The 18,166-nt window shown below is 34.9% G+C and overlaps 1 protein-coding gene across 2 annotated transcripts in view; it reads right to left on the bottom strand.

Annotated features, from left to right (window-relative positions):
* The window catches only part of gpc5a (glypican 5a), a 205,480-nt gene that overhangs the window by 118,987 nt on the left and 68,327 nt on the right, over nucleotides 1-18,166 (bottom strand). The window lies entirely within an intron of this gene.

Raw genomic sequence — 18,166 nt, 5'->3', positions numbered from 1 at the left:
CAAATGCAATATAACAAAGAGTGAAAAATTTAAGGGGGTCTGAATACTTTCCGTACCCACTGATATAGATAGATAGATAGATAGATAGATAGATAGATAGATAGATAGATAGATAGATAGATAGATAGATAGATAGATAGATAGATAGATAGATAGATAGATAGATAGATAGATAGATTGTGATAGATTCTATATTGAATCAAAATATTTTTGTTTTTCTAAAGCTACTTTTTGTCTATTTAATACTTTTATCGTTTAACCCAATAATAACTTTTAAATGATCTTTTGGGGGTAATTTCTCAGCAAATTTGATATGTGATTAATTTGCGATTAATTAATTTAATTTTATTATTCATTTATTTATTTTTTTAAATCTAATTAATTACACAATGTGGTGGAAAAAAAAAAAAAAATAAATAATAATAATCTCTTGACAGCCCTACTAATAACACAATCCCCAAATAAATATCAGGTTGAGCAAAAAAAAAAAAAAAAAAAAAATACTGTTGCTTTGTTTTCAGAGCAAAAAAAAAAACAGCTCAACATGTCCAATAACATTCATCTGACAGAAATCGATGTAAACAGAGCTGATTGTGCTTCTCTGTGCTCTGTTTCTTCCTGTCTTTGTCATTTATGTTGTTTTTCTGACCCTCAATTTACACTGTCAGAAATGTTTTATCATTCCGCTTGCGATGACCCTTGCTCTGTGTTTCCTGTCTAGCTGAAGAGATACTAAACGACTGCTTGCTTTGGGCCTGGTGGGACATGGTTTTGCGTGAACTTCCTTGATAGCTTCTCCAGCTTTGCTTTTCCAAAGAAGCAGCGTCAAAAAGCAAACTGACAAGCGAATGAGACCCTCCACAGCACGCGCAAGGGTAAAAGGTGACTCGCGGGTGCCAATCATCACAATATGCTGGTCTACAGGAACGACAGACAATCTACGGCTGGAAAGAACCACTATACAGGTGCCTTAAGCATCCCGCGGTGCAGCAACGCCTACTGTTTGATCGCAGGACTCACGCCGCGCGTAATGAGCATTTCACTTTTCGAGGGCAAGTGGATCCTGACAGACGTCGCTTTTTAAAGGAAGCTGTCTACGGATTGAGCCCAAATAGAATTGTCACGCAACATGAGCTCTCTCCTGGAAAACCTCTCTTATAGAGTTGCCGTGTAGTGAACCGCCATCAAGCAGATATAATAGACATCACATTCGCCCTCTATCGCTCCGCAGCGAATCGGCCCCTCGCGATTCGCCGTTATGTACGTCAGTTCACCGCCATTCTCCGTTTTGATTTTATGCCCCGATCATACATCTTTCTGTGCTCTGAGAATTGCACTCCGTGTATTGATTCCAAGTCAATTTTATAGTCCAGTGGTCCCGGGGCTTGACTGCCTGGTTCACCCTGTCTGCTGTCCATATTTATGTTTCCACATGTCATCTCGACGGAGTCATTTTCACGTGGACAATCACGGAAGAGTGATTCCGTTACCACGGAAACACACTCACACAAGTGCTCTTCATTAGATGCAGATAACATCCCCTTCCTAGCCGCCAGTCCCTTCCTACGGTATTGAGTGGCTCAGTGGAAATACTTACATATGCATTGAATTTGTGACACAACAATGTTTATTCAAAACGGCAAGCCGGGAGATTTCCGGACCCGGATAAACATCTTCATGGCATCATTACGCACAACACAGATTTTATTTGGTTTGTGCATGGCAAATGATTTTTGTTGATCACCACATCAAATTTACACTCATCCCTCAGTTTTCTTTCTGCAAAAATGCAGTGATGCAAACTTAAAACAGCTACTAACCAAAATAAATAGAAATGAGTAAATGTCTTGTTCTCTTTTTTTTTTTTCTTTTACTTTTTATGCACCAACATTTGTACTACTCCATCTTAGTCTTGAAACTATTTTTTTTTTTTATTATTATTTACTGAACAATACATTGTGTTCCTTATTTGTAAACTGCTTTGGATCCAAACAATGAACAAATTAAATAGATATGTGGGTAGGGCAAAGACTAGACAAATTATTTAAAAAAGAAAAAAATGGAAATCCCGTTATTAAGTGCAACATTTCGGTCCTATGACCTTTTTTTTTTTTTTTATATAATTTGCATTGGATAAAAAACATATAGTAAGTGACAAAATGCATCCTACCACTATTTTTGTTTTGTTTTGTTTTTTGTTTCTGAAAGTCTCATATTCAGCAAGGCAGCATTTATTTGATCAGAAACAGAGTAATATTGTCAAATATATTACATTTAAAATATCTGCTATGTAAATATATTGTAAAATGTAATTTATTCCTGTGATTCAAAGCTGAATTTTCAGCATCATTACTCCAGTTTTCAGTCACATGATCCTTCAGAAATCATTCTAATATGATGATTTGAAAATATTTCTTATTGTTAATGTTCAAAACAGTTGTGCTGCTTCATTTTGCTTTTTTTTTTTTTTTTTGGTAGAAACCATGATCTTGTACAAGATTCTTTGATTAATAGAATAAAACAGTATTTATTTGAAATATAAATCTTTTGTAACATTATAATGTTTTTACTTTCACTTTTGATCTATTTAATAAGCAAGCTTGTTTCTGCCACTAAATACATTTTTTTAAAAAAGGTAATTGCGACTTTTTATCTCACAATTTAGACTTTTTTCCTCAGAATAGCAAGACTCACAGTTGAAAGTTATTAAGTCAGAACTGTGTGATATAAAGTCGCAATTCTGACTTTTTTCTCAGAATTGCGAGATATAAACACAATTGCGAGTTACTCTGAGAATTGCATGATATAAACTCACAATTGCGAGAAAAAAAGTCAGAATTGTGAGATAAAAAGTCCCAATTACCATTTTTTTTTTTTAATTTCATGTTTTTTTTTTTTCTTCAAAATGTATTTGTATTTTCTTTAACTGCACACATAAGTCTATTTACTTATTAGACAATTTTTACTTGTCTAAATAATGTTATGTCTTAAATGCAGGTCGACAGAGGTAAACATAAATTAATTTAATGATTGGACCCCAATTATGACATGGAACTATCTGAAATATTTCTGTAGAAAGTTATTATTCAGATTTTGTGTTTTTGTGTATCATAATGTGTTATTGTGTGTCATAAAAACCAAGCAAAGTAGTTTTCTGTTTACTTCTTTAGGGTTTCATTCACTCATGCAACCGCAGATGGCCTTGGGCGCTCATGTTCAATCTCTGTCTTCATCATTTAAGATGCTTCAGTATCATCTGAGGGTCTCTCGACCATGGCCTGTCTCTCTGGATAAGGGCACTCAGTCTCTGACCCCTCAATGCTTTTAAACCTGCACTATAGCTCCAGACTGTCAAATGAAACAGGGAATTCACGGCAAACCTAAACAGTTCTCCACCATCTGCATGTTTCCTCTGAGGACCACAAATAAACAGCACTTTTCAGATGTGAGCTTATAAGGTGGAAAATTAAATGATTACTTTTCTAAGTAATCACAATTACAATTTTGTCCTAACGGATGATAAAACAGTTAAAAATACATTAATCTGACATTTAAGGAGGGTCCTGAGCCATATTTAGATTTGAGAGTTGATTCTTTTGACCGGTAAGTTACATCAAACATCATATTTTCAATAGTTGCAGTAAAATAAATGTAATAAATACCACACAAATTAAATAAAGATTAAAATGCATAAAAATATATATATAAAAAATGTTGTTATTGTTAACTAAAAGACAATTATAATTTTTGTTAATTTAAATAAAGCTAAATATTTAAATAGAAAATATGAAAAACTTACACATACAAAAAAAAAAAAACGAAACCTAAAAGTTAAATAAAAATAAATTAAAGCCAAACATGAAAGTTAAAAAATAAAAATAATAATGACAAAAGCATGTAAAAAAAATACTAAAACTTCAAAAATTACTAAACTTAAGATGAAAACTGAAACTATAAAAATAAAAGTAACTGAAAAAACATTTGAAGGATCTAAGTATTGTCCACAGCAGACTGTTACAGAGATCCATCCAATCTAACACTTTCAATATGTTATTTATTTTTAAAAAAGGTCATGTCTAGACAATTTGTTATCATTCCACACCAAAAAGCAATACTTCACACGGAGTTAAGACTCCGGCAAGTGTTGTGCAATTATTTCCTCTGTCTTGTTGGTACGGATCATAGAGCTGCCAGTCTCCATGCATCTGCATTCTGTTTGATCCAATTTATAGAGTTGGGCTGAGAGGACAGTGTCTGAAACAAGAATCACAGTGGATTGCTCTTAAAGCAACACAGTGGATAAAGCTCCACTTTATCTACTTTATCTACTCTAAAGAAAGAAAGAAAGAAAGAAAGAAAGAAAGAAAGAAAGAAAGAAAGAAAGAAAGAAAGAAAGAAAGAAAGAAAGAAAGAAAGAAATGCTTGATTTCGAGAAACAGTATGGCGTCATCCCAATTTAAGGTTATCTGATGCTCTTTCTTTGGCCCGAGCCACCAGGGAACAGATGCAGGAGCTTTTCTTTGCAGTGCGTTATTTCGATGGCCACTGATTGATGTGGAACAATCAGCAGGGACACAGGATATTTTGGCAGTGATGTCTATCACAACATGCATATGGATGAGAACGTCTCTAGAGCATTTTCTCTTTTTTTTCAACAATGAAAGGCACATTAAATATTGAAGATAACAAAACTGAAATCCCGTAGAGTGTAACAGATTGTAGACGTAAGATTGCAGAATTGGTGGATGAAAATGTACTCATCACGCTGTGGTAGTGCTAGACTATCTGTCCTTAACTTGCATATTTATTTTGCTTTGAACTGGTATTTTGAATATCCTTAATAAAAGATAAACTAAATATCACAAATAATTAAATAAAAAAATCTCAATTAAATAATAATAAAAAAAAAAAAATAGAAAATTTAAATATATGCATATTATAAAAACAAAAAAAAAATAGCTTAATAAATATAGAATATTAATAAGCTATTTAGCAATATTAATATTAAAATAGTTATAATGTCTCAAATTATGAATTAAAAAATACAATTAAAAATACAAATACAATTACAAATATAAGTATTTTTTACTTTAACCATTGTATTTTATCTATAATGAAATGTCCTGTAATAAAATAAATTTGTTGCAATAAAATTATATTTTGCAATACAGTCAAACCAAAAATTATTCAGACATTTTTTATATTTTTTGAAATATTTTTACTAGTGGGTGCAGGACACTATAGTTAATTTATGTAAGTGAGGATAGCAAAATAAAGTAAACTGTGACATATTATGTCTCTCATGCTCACAGCAATGTCTGTGAATGTATTGGCAGTAGCAAGTCTCTGTACTTGCTCTACAGCAGCTTAGCAGATCTATTCCGTCAAGGTGTATATATACGTGTATATATATATATATATATATATATATATATATATATATATATATATACACACACCTTTCTGAAATGGCAGTCCACAATATTTCAATAACATCTGTCCACTGGTTTCAGATTAGGTCAGAGGTACATAAAAAAAAATAGAGGGATTAAAAAGAGGTTAATTTCAAAAGTACTACTATTTTTCTTTCATGTGCATCATTGGGATCTCTGAGACCCTAAACAGAAAGAAAGTCAATTCAACAGAAAATGAAGGTTAATTATGTAATACAGAGCGGTGTACAACTCTCTCACAGAAGGTGAACCAAATAAATTAGCATTCTGGATGTCCACTGGCACTGATACTAATGTAATTTTCCAGAGGGCTAGTTTGAGAGAGGTCCCGAAGTTAATGAATCAAACAACGAGGTGTTTGTGCCTTGACCGAACTCAACCAAGCTTCTCAAGGGCGACTCTGAGTGTTTAGAGTAGCATACTAACATACTGCTCTTACAGCTTCTGGAATATGCAGTATATATAGTATGCACAGTACGTACAATCGTTGAATGCACTGAATGCATGAATTTTCAATATTTCTATTTTTAATCACTATTTGTCGAAATAGATGATCAGTGGATGCTATGCTCATGCAACCTGAGGTCACGTGATAAGCGTAGCAATACTATCATTATTATATTTTTTTTAAATAGCAAGCACAATAGAGTATACTGCACAGCAGGGCTGGGCGGTATGAAGGTATATTGGGACCACGGTATAAAGTGTCTATCGCATACGATCAGCATACAATCAGGATCGCAAATTCAGTTCTCTTTTGCGTCTTATTGCGCTTGAATAGTCAGATGCACAATTATGTCAAAATGCCCGTCGTGTGAAGTATTCATGTAAACATAGTTGGTTATGTCTTAAATTAACGTAAACAGTTGGGTGAAAACCAAATGTGTATCAGTATATTTGATCTGTGCATTCGGTCTTAAAGGGTCAGCAGCATAATAAACTGCTGTCTGTTAATCAAATAACAAAAGACTTGACTGAATCACTTGTATCTTTAATAAGAATCAGTTCATATATGATTTATACTGTGAAGACTATACAGTGTTTTAGTTATACACTTGATTATTCAATTTCTGTAGTATTTCTTACTACATGGTAAATAAACCTACTGTAGCTGAAAAACAAAGTGTATTTAATTTGTATCTTTGCTCTGTTGTATTTGTCCTACTGTTTGTAATTTACTTCTTTGTTCTTATTTTTAATAAGAAAAATAAGATGAGATAAAAATAGCTATATATATATATATATATATATATATATATATATATATATATATATAGAATTGAATTGCATAGATGACATATCAAATGTTTAAACCGAGAAAATGTATCATTTTAAGGGAACAATAAGTTGATTTTAAATTTCATGGCATCAACACATCTCAAAAAAGTTGGGACAAAGTTATGTTTACCACTGTGTGGCATCCCCTCTTCTTTTTATAACATTCTGCAAACGTCTGGGGACTGAGGAGACAAGTTGCTCAAGTTTAGGAATAGGAATGTTGTCCCATTCTTGTCTAATACAGGCTTCTAGTTGCTCAACTGTCTTCTTTGTCGCATCTTCCTCTTTATGATGTGCCAAATGTTTTCTATGGGTGAAAGATCTGGACTGCAGGCTGGCCATTTCAATACCCGGATCCTTCTTATACGCAGCCATGATGTTGTACTGGATGGGAGCATATGTTGTTCTAGAACGTGGATATACCTTTCAGCATTGATGGTGCCTTTCCAGATGTGTAAGCTGCCCATGCCACACGCACTCATGTGCTGTCCCAACTTTTTTGGAATGTGTAGCTCTCATGAAATCCAAAATGAGCCAATATTTGGCATGACATTTCAAAATGTCTCACTTTCAACATTTGATATGTTATCTATTCTATTGTGAATAAAATATAAGTTTATGAGATTTGTAAATTATTGCATTCCTTTTTTATTCACAATTTGTGCAGTGTCCCAATATATAATATATATATAGACGTAATGTAATATATATATATATATATATATATATATATATATATATATATATATATAGACTCTCTCTCTCTCTCTCTCTCTCTCTCTATATATATATATATATATATATATATATATATATATATATATATATTTCATTATTGTGAAATAAAATTCCTTGTACCGTGAAATAACATTTAGGTTATATCGCCCACCCCTACTGCACAGTATTCAGGAAGGAATATGCTTGCACTGTGTGCTGAACATAGACAATGAGTGTGGCCTTCTAAAGAGAGGCTGTCTGAGAAAAAAGTGCACATGAAGAAGTTTTTCTCTCAGCAATGCTTATCTGCTCTGCTTTGGAGTGTGTCTTGAGATCAGGGAGAGATTATTGGAAGCTGCAGAGCTAGAAAAAAAGAGGTATGACAAATGCATGCCAGATAACCACGCTATCTGACAAATTAGATACTACGAGGACAAACAGGTAGTTAAAATACCTCACAGAGAAGAACAATCGCGAGTGAGATTTCTATAATAATGCACCTTTTTTCTCCCGGACAGCAGTGAGATGAAATGAAGATCAAATAGAGACTTTTGCTCATTTTGCACGCTTTTTTTCCCTTATCATAAAGGGATAGAAGTCCATAGCAACACCTAGCAACCACCCAAGGTATTTTAGCAACCATCCAGAACAGCAACACCCTAGCTTCTCAGCAACCACCCCACAACTGCCTGGAAAATATTTTACACCTTAGCAACCACCCAGAGCACCATAGAAACTTCCTAGCAACCACCCAGAATATGCCAGCAGTTATCTAGCAATGCCCTAGCAACCAGCCAAACACCCCATTAACCATTCAGAAGACCTTATTAACCAACTAGCAATAACTTCTCAGCAATCACCCAGCGACTGCCCAGAAACTAATTTACACATTAGCAACATCCTATAAACCACTCAGGACACCTTAGCAACCACCTAGCAATGACTCAGAGCATCCTAGCAACTACCAAGCAACCACCCAGAACATGCCAGCAATTATCAAGCAACATTGCAAACAGACAAACACAGTAACAAACATTCAAAATAACAACCTATCAACAACCAAACTATCCAAAACTACCCAGTAAATGCCATGAAACAATTTTACACGTTAGAAACATCTTAAAAAACACTCAGTACATCTTAACAACAAGATAGAGCATCCTAGCAACTATCTAGCAACCACTCAAAACTCCCCAACAACTGCCTAGAAACATTTTTACACCTTAGCAACCACCCAGAGCATCCTAGCAACTACCTATGACCTATAGCAACCAAGCAAACACCCAAGCAACCAAGACCTTATCTACGACCTAGCAACAACTTCTTAAACTTAGCTACACCCCAGCAACTAGTTTGTTTTACCTTAGCAACACCTACACTCAAAAAAATTGTGGGATTTTTCAACCCAAATTTGGGTCAAAACAGCCCAACATTTTTTAGAGTGTAGAACTGCCTAGCAACCACATGCACAAGTATACAGGCCTAAAAACTACAAATATTCAAACTACAGGCCTGCAAACTACAATTATTCAAACTACAGGCCCGCAAAATACAAGTATTCAAACTACAAGTTGTCTTTTCTCCTTCACTACTTTAAATATTAAAATTTCCCACAATCTTCAGCCCATATGTAGATTCAATCAGAGTGATTTTTGTCTCAGTTTCTAGTGATTTTGTTCTGCAAAGTGTCAAGGACCCGCTTTAGAAAGGCTGTATTAAGCTGGCCAACAAATAAGGATTGTGGCCGTCAGTCTGCGCGGGTTGGCAAACAGAAACACGTGTTTGGGCTCTTGTACCTCTCTGCACACCAGCTCGTTTATCTTGGCTGTCAGTTAAAGGGCAATGTATACGAAAAGGTGAAACTTTCTCTCTCTGTCTCCCAACTACTTCTTTAATAAGCTTGCTGTCATGAAGACCACACACAACTTTACTGAAAGTGACGTAAGAAGGCCTCACTGATTGCACATGCATAGTCACAAACACACAATCTCTTCATGAACATTTAATCATTTCCTTAAAAGATGTGAGCTTGACAAATACAAGGAAACAACAGTTGCTGAGCTGTTCTTGACTATGTAGGACATCCTTGTAGGTTTGCGTCAAACACAAAGTTTCAAACTCCAAGATACACTAGAGGACCACATGCATGTCATTCGCAAACATAGCTAATGAGCCATTATTAATTTGTCAAAACTGTCAAATGCATTATTTAAAGGAATGTTCTGCATCTATGACACTGCTAATTACAGTCAGTTTTTGAAGCCAAGCAAAAAAATTATTTGTGATGTTAAAAAAAGACATTAAAAATCACCTAGCAAACAGTTAAAGGGATAGTTCACCCAAAAATGAAAATGTTGTCATCAAAAAGTGGTTCCAAACCTGTATGAATATCTTTCTTCTGTTTAACACAAAAGAAGGTATTTTAAAGAATGTTGGTAACCAGACAGCTGATGGCACCCATTGACTTCCATAGTATTTTTTTTTTTTTTTTTCCTACTATGGAAGTCAATGTGTGTGGTCAACTGTCTGGTTACCAACATTCTTTAAAATATCTTCTTTTGTGTTTAACAGAAGAAAGAAACTCAGGTTTGGAAGAACATGAGGGTGAGTAAATGATGAAAAAAAAAAAAATTATTTGGGCGAACTATCCCTTCAAGATGACCTATCAACAACCAAACTATCCAAAACTTTATAGCAAATTCATAATATCAATACTTTCCAGGGTCATCATCATTAATATTTTTTTGCTAAATTAAAGCACAAATAAAATAAAATATAAGTATTATGTGAAAAATAAACAACTAATTGAGTTATTTGAAGCACTGAAATAACTGGAAATAAATAAAAACTAAAACTAAACAAACTTAATGAAATAAAAATAAATTAAACATATTTTTTAAGAAAATTCATTCGTTTAACCTCTCATACTGCAACACAACTCAACATTCAAAGTTACGAAAAGCTGAGTGCAGATGTCTAAATTTGAGTTTTTTATTGTTTACTCTTCACTGAAACCGAAGAACTACGGGCGATATTCTTATAATTGAAGAACACATTTTAGTCTCATTCTGCAGTTAATGAAGGCTGCACAGGAGGAACACACTGCCGTCAGTGCAATGATGTGTGCATTATGATAGCCATGGGCACTAACAGCTCTATGAATTTATTCAATGAATTTTGCTTAAATAAAAAGTCCAAACAAACAGGCCTCAAGAAGAGCTTTGGCTGATGCTGTGAGTTTAAAGGTGACGGCACTATGTTTAACGCTTGATTTACGCCTGAGCTTTTAATTAGAAGATTGCAGGGCTCGCGTGACGGGACACATAACACATGGTCTTATGGATGCTGCAGTTAATTACTAAGAGGTTATTCATCTTCAATGCCCTCAGACTGTTGAAGCCTAGGGTTGAATACATAATCGCACAATTGGCTCACTGAAAAATGATGCTGCAGTGTTATTCATTATGATCTAATAGCTGGGACAAGGAGTCGAGACTGATGACGCTAAGCTGTGCTTCTGATGCTGCTCCCACACAGATCAAATAAACGCCATCCAAATGTGTATACATTTCTTGAATCAGAGCTAAATTAATGGGCAGCGTTTCTATCTGCATGTCCATTGATTTTCATTATGGCGCTGAACCTGAATCGTGCAGACACACACAGCTCTGATAAACTCATGAAACATTTTTAATCAAAAAATAACATTTTCTTCTTATTTTCTAACTTAAGAATTAAGGAATATTTAGTGTTTTCGAAAAGATTCTTGAAAAATTATTGATCAAATTCATTAAAAAAAACCCTCAACTTAAGGTTGGGACACTTGTTTTTAAGTCCTCAAAGGTAAGCAACTTATTTTACAAAATATTTGAAGCATATTTATTGATTATTTTATAATAATAGCATGGCTGAAGGGTCTGAACTATAGAAATACATTTTGCTCAGAAAAAAAAAAATAATAATAATAAAAAAATAGAGGGACTGGTCAAGAAACAAAAATGTTCAGTTCTTCTGAAGTTCACAACATTCCTTGTGACTATTATATTTGAATATTTTAGAAAACAGCAATATAATCCTCATATATAACGTCACTGTGGTCATATTGGGTGAGCAGCTAATAATGCTAGGTCTCCATATTTCCTCCTCAAAATGTCGTGTTTCTTTATTTTGGAGGAGAGGCAGTGGAATAGTCCATGATCACTGTCCATTTTATCCCTGGGAATGTGGGTGTGAATCAGTCTGATGGTAAAGTGTTGAGTGAAATGATCCCACTGTTGTAGGTTGGAGTCGATGGGTCACAGGGTCCACGGTTATATATTGACTTTCTATTACTTGAACCTGGGGGAGACGCGGTCACACCTAGACAACCAAACAAAACCCATACATTCTCACAACTACATGTTGGAATCAAGAACTGGTACTATTTAAAAATAAAAATGTATATGAATTATGACAATCTTGGTTCTTGGACACATGCATTTTTCAGAACATCATAGTGCCTACTAAAATACTCCATCAGTGTCTTTTACCACTGAATCTACAGCTCCACACCAAAATAAATATTTTAACTTCATATTTTAAGTCGTGGTTTTCAGTCTGGATTGAATGTAAAAGACTAATAATAGACATTAAATAGACAACACATCTTTCTATTCCTGGTTGCACACACAACATAAAACACAACCAGTGTATTGTCCAATCCATAACTGAATGGGTTGCACAATACGGTTCTTTTAATGACTCAATTAAAACGAACTAAAATGGCTCACTTCACTAAATCAGTCAGAGCACTTACTCAATGAACACCTGTCTCACTCACTGAACCACAAGATTTGATCAGATTTAGAATGAAACAAGAAATATTACTGTTATGCAAAAATAGATAGATAGATAGATAGATAGATAGATAGATAGATAGATAGATAGATAGATAGATAGATATTCATATGAATAAATACTGAATTTGGATACAATACAAAATACAAAAATCGCTCAGAGTCATTTCCATCTTGACTCACACTATACACACAAACTGTGGTTCAGCACTGGCACTCCACAAGACCTGTCCAACACACAACAAACACTCTTTTCCTCCACCTCGGGAAGGAAAACCATGAAAAACGCTTTTCCTGGCCTCTCGTTCTTTCATCAACATCTGCACCACGGTCAGAGCATCAGTTAATCTGGTTTTCACATCCGTGTGCAGATCGATCGCAGCTCGGATCACTTGTGGCTTCATTTGCCCTTGCGTGACAGCTTTTGAGATGCTCTAAATCAAACACAACCACACACACACACACACACACTCACACAAAGGTCTAGATCTGCCTGAGCAGCAGCAACAGTCCTTCATCTGGACTGCTGGACTGAATTAGCCCAGTTTAACAAGGGGGACAAGGGACTGTTTTAGCGGGAAAGACGACACTGAAAAAAACAAACAAACAAACAAACAAACAAACAAGCAAAAACCTCATTACTACGGAGCCCTGCACATGACATGCAGGAAAAAAATAGTAGGTTAAATCGTGCGCACGATTTACTAATTTGTTCCCTCAATTTATAAATCATGTGTATGATTTATAAATCGAGGGAACGAAATAGTAAATTGTGAGCACGTTTTAGGAAATCGAGGGAACGAAATAGTAAATCGTGGGCACGTTTTAGGAAATCGAGGGAACGAAATAGTAAATCGTGCACACGTTTTAGGAAATCGAGGGAACGAAATAGTAAATTGTGAGCACGTTTTAGGAAATCGAGGGAACGAAATAGTAAATCGTGCACACGTTTTAGGAAATCGAGGGAACGAAATAGTAAATCGTGCACACGTTTTAGGAAATCAAGAGAACGAAATAGTAAATTGTGAGCACGTTTTAGGAAATCGAGGGAACGAAATAGTAAATCGTGCACACGTTTTAGGAAATCGAGGGAACGAAATAGTAAATCGTGCACACGTTTTAGGAAATCGAGATAACGAAATAGTAAATCGTGCGCACGTTTTAGGAAATCGAGGGAACGAAATAGTAAATCGTATGCATGTTTTAGGAAATCAAGAGAACGAAATAGTAAATCGTGCGCACGTTTTAGGAAATCGAGGGAACGAAATAGTAAATCGTGCACACGATTTAGGAAATCGAGATAACGAAATAGTAAATCGTGCGCACGTTTTAGGAAATCGAGGGAACGAAATAGTAAATCGTATGCATGTTTTAGGAAATCAAGAGAACGAAATAGTAAATCGTGCGCACGTTTTAGGAAATCGAGGGAACGAAATAGTAAATCGTGCACACGTTTTAGGAAATCAAGAGAACGAAATAGTAAATCGTACGCACGTTTTAGGAAATCGAGGGAACGAAATAGTAAATCGTTCGGACGTTTTAGGAAATCGAGATAACGAAATAGTAAATCGTGCGCACGTTTTAGGAAATCGAGGGAACGAAATAGTAAATCGTATGCATGTTTTAGGAAATCAAGAGAACGAAATAGTAAATCGTGCGCACGTTTTAGGAAATCGAGGGAACGAAATAGTAAATCGTGCACACGTTTTAGGAAATCAAGAGAACGAAATAGTAAATCGTACGCACGTTTTAGGAAATCGAGGGAACGAAATAGTAAATCGTTCGGACGTTTTAGGAAATCGAGGGAACGAAATAGTAAATCGTACGCACGTTTTAGGAAATCGAGGGAACGAAATAGTAAATCGTGCACACGTTTTAGGAAATCAAGAGAACGAAATAGTAAATCGTGGGCACGTTTTAGGAAATCAAGAGAACGAAATAGTAAATCGTGCGCACGTTTTAGGAAATTGAGGGAACGAAATAGTAAATCGTGGGCACGTTTTAGGAAATCAAGAGAACGAAATAGTAAATCGTGCACACGTTTTAGGAAATCGAGGGAACGAAATAGTAAATCGTACGCACGTTTTAGGAAATCGAGGAAACGAAATAGTAAATCGTGCACACGTTTTAGGAAATCGAGGGAACTAAATAGTAAATCGTGCACACGTTTTAGGAAATCAAGAGAACGAAATAGTAAATCGTGGGCACGTTTTAGGAAATCAAGAGAACGAAATAGTAAATCGTGCGCACGTTTTAGGAAATCGAGGGAACGAAATAGTAAATCGTGCGCACGTTTTAGGAAATCAAGAGAACGAAATAGTAAATCGTGCGCACATTTTAGGAAATCAAGAGAACGAAATAGTAAATCGTGGGCACGTTTTAGGAAATCAAGAGAACGAAATAGTAAATCGTGCGCACGTTTTAGGAAATCGAGGGAACGAAATAGTAAATCGTATGCACTTTTTTGGAAATCAAGACAACGAAATAGTAAATCGTGCGCACGTTTTAGGAAATTGAGAGAACGAAATAGTAAATTGTGCGCACGTTTTAGAAAATCGAGGGAACTAAATAGTAAATCGTGCACACGTTTTAGGAAATCGAGGGGACGAAATAGTAAATCGTGCACACGTTTTAGGAAATCGAGGGAACAAAATAGTAAATCGTGCACACGTTTTAGGAAATCCAGAGAATGGAATATATTTTAAAATGTAATTTATTCCTGTGATCAAAGCTGAATTTTCAGCATCATTACTCCAGTCTTCAGTGTCATATGATCCTTCAGAAATTCTGATTTCCTTAAAACAGTTGCTTCATATTTTTGTGGAAACCATGATTTTTTTTTTCAGGATTCTGTTGAATCAAAAGTTCGAAAGAACAGCATTTATTTAAAATAGAAAGATTTTGTAACATTATAAATGCATTTACTGCCACTTTTGAACAATTTGTCCTTGCTACAATAAAACTAAGTTATGATAAAAAATATTTTTGACTCCAAAGTTATGAATGGTAGTTTGTGAGTGTATAATGAGCTTTTTTTATGGTTAACACAGTACTGATTTGCATGTAACGACACTCTGTAATTTAAATCATTTATCATGTGCCTGAATTGCTCACTAAAGGCCTTTTTACTTTGCATTTGACGTAATAAAGTGTTAATTTAAACTCCATGTTCATCGTGTCCTCTCTACTCCACTCTCACACAGAGGTGATGCAGTGTTTTACCGCAGTATCTCCACACCTGATTTTACCATCTGCTTTTCTGCATGCCAGCAGATGGTATTTATGAAGAATTTCACAGAATAAAATGCTCGCACCAAAATATGCAATTAATGTCCGTGTTCAGCAGAGTGCTTGGAAATACTGCACATCGTTAATAGTCCAATAATTGATGACCAGCTACTGTGTGTTTTGCTTAGCCTTCATCAGTATGGCCCCTACAGTAAGTGTTTAAGGACAAACCCAAGCAAACTCTAGCACTGCTGTGATTTGCCCTCGGCCACTATGTCTCCGTGTCAAGCTAAGATTTAACGCAGACATTCCTGGTCTGGGACTGAGAAACATGAGGTCACGTCTGTTGAACGTCCTACCATTTATACACACTGACGTGTGAGGGCTTTCGCAGTTACATGAAACAATGTGAAATACAACCCGATTTACTTGACCTTAAACATTTCCCATTTGGATTCCCCCTCAGAATAACCTTAGGCTGTTGTTTTTGAAAAAAACTCTTTCCTGTGAATGAATGTTTGGGAATCATCTCTGCTGATAAAACCCCAAAAAGTACCTGTGCTGCCTTGCGTAACTAGTCTCTGTTTGGTCCGATAATAATGCCTGTTTTAATGCATCATTTGGAGTGAACGTGTTGAATGCACAGAGAGAGAGAGAGAGAGAGAGAGAGAGATGGCTGAATGAACACAGCTCCCCCATCTGGCCAAGACTCAGCACTGCAACGAAACATTAACTAGGAGTTGGTTATAATAGGGTCTGTATTTATACACACACACTTCTGTTCTCTGACATTTGGACCTCATTATAACTACCAGATGATCTGCAAAAAGACCTGTATAAAATTACAGATTACACAATGTAGCTTAAAGTTTAAAAAAAAAAAAAAAAAAAAGATTACATTACACACTATAAATAACAAAACAAATATAAAAGTACAATGTATTTCAAACATCTGAGGTCAGTAATATTATTTTTAGGAAGAAACTAATACTTGTATTCAGCTAGGACACATTACATTTTTAAAAAATATATATATTTCAAATAAATGCTGTTCTTTTGAACTTTCTATTTATCAAAGAATCCTGAGAAAAAAAAAAAAAAAAAAAAAAAAACAATCACAGTTTCCACAAAAATATTTATAAGCACAATTGCTTTCAACATTGATAATAACAAGAAATGTTCTGGAGTATGGCTGCTGAAAATTTACCTTTGCCATCACATTAAAATATATTATCAACCCCAAACTTATGAACAGTATTGAATGTCTTAAAATTAAAGTATGTCTGCTTTAATTTACATAAAAAGACCCTATCCAATAGTTTGACGGACACAATTTACTTTCCTGTGTATATATTATTATAGCTTCATACAGAAGGGTTCATCTTTGTATAATATATATATATATATATATATATATATATATATATATATATATATATATATATATATGAGTAAATGTTGACAGAATTTTCGGTGAATTATACCTTTAATGTTTTTTTTTTTATTATTATTATTATTATTATTATTATGAAAAACCATAATTGTTAGATCATTTTCCTGGAAAGAAAGACTGTATATTATAAATGTACTTTCAAAAAATAGTGAGATAATTTATAAACATTATTGCATTGGCCCGCTTGACCAGTTAAAGAAGCATTAGCGCCCCCTAGTGTCAAACATCTACTTATAAAAAGCACAATATATTTTCAAATGTTAGACTGCAAAATTGCAGCATGTGTAGCAATCGTAGTTGCCAAGAATAAAATGCAAATATGGGACTACGGCATCTCTCTTCAGAGTAAATGGGTCGATGAGGCCTGGGAAAGGTAATCGGGGGTAACGGCACTTCCCCACCGTCCCACCACACGCACTGCCCTGAGGAAACGGGAGCTAAGGGAGCCAAGGGAGAGCAGGGCACTGGAGTGCGGTGTCTGTGGGAGCCTGAGTCATTAATCCTGGAAGTGGATGTGGTCGCCCACATGCTAGCAGTAATAATTTATGCTAAACAGAGTGAAGAGGAGAAATGGGACGGCGTAGCAGAGGTCACTCATTAACAATGCCTTTTGTGTTACAAAATAAAGCCTTCAAAACATGAAGTAAAGGGTTATGTGTGCTCATTTTTTATTTTATGGGGGTGACTTTAGAAGCCTTAAAGGGATAGTTCACTGAAAATGAAAATGCTGTCATTATTTACTCATCTTCTTGCCATTCCAAACAACAGTTTAGATTTGAGTAACAGTTGGAGGCGAGATTATAAGCAGACAATTCAATTTAATTTGCTTTCAAAATTTTAACAACAAAAAATAACATTTTGGGTGAACATTAAACTATTTAATGTTCTTTATCTTTATGTTCAGTTTGAGGAATGAGACCACAAGGCAATTAAATAACTCCAAACACTAGGATGGATGGATGGATGGATAAAAAAATATTACATTATGTCTGTTAATAACAAGAATAATTGCAATGAATTTTCAAGACTTTCTGTAGTCTATATAATGAAGAAGTGCAGCACTGCCAAATGTATTTGTCCATAAAGCATCTGGGTTGTTTTTTGTAAAGACACTAGGTGGACAAAATGGATCAAAATGTAATGAATAAAAACAAAATACTATGAAAACAAAAGTAGACCACGATGAGAGGTGATATGAGGTG

Source organism: Megalobrama amblycephala, linkage group LG7, assembly GCF_018812025.1.
Source record: "Megalobrama amblycephala isolate DHTTF-2021 linkage group LG7, ASM1881202v1, whole genome shotgun sequence".
Taxonomy (NCBI): domain Eukaryota; kingdom Metazoa; phylum Chordata; class Actinopteri; order Cypriniformes; family Xenocyprididae; genus Megalobrama; species Megalobrama amblycephala.
The sequence above is the reverse complement of the archived record's forward strand: the minus strand, read 5'-3'. Positions and strand labels throughout refer to the sequence as shown.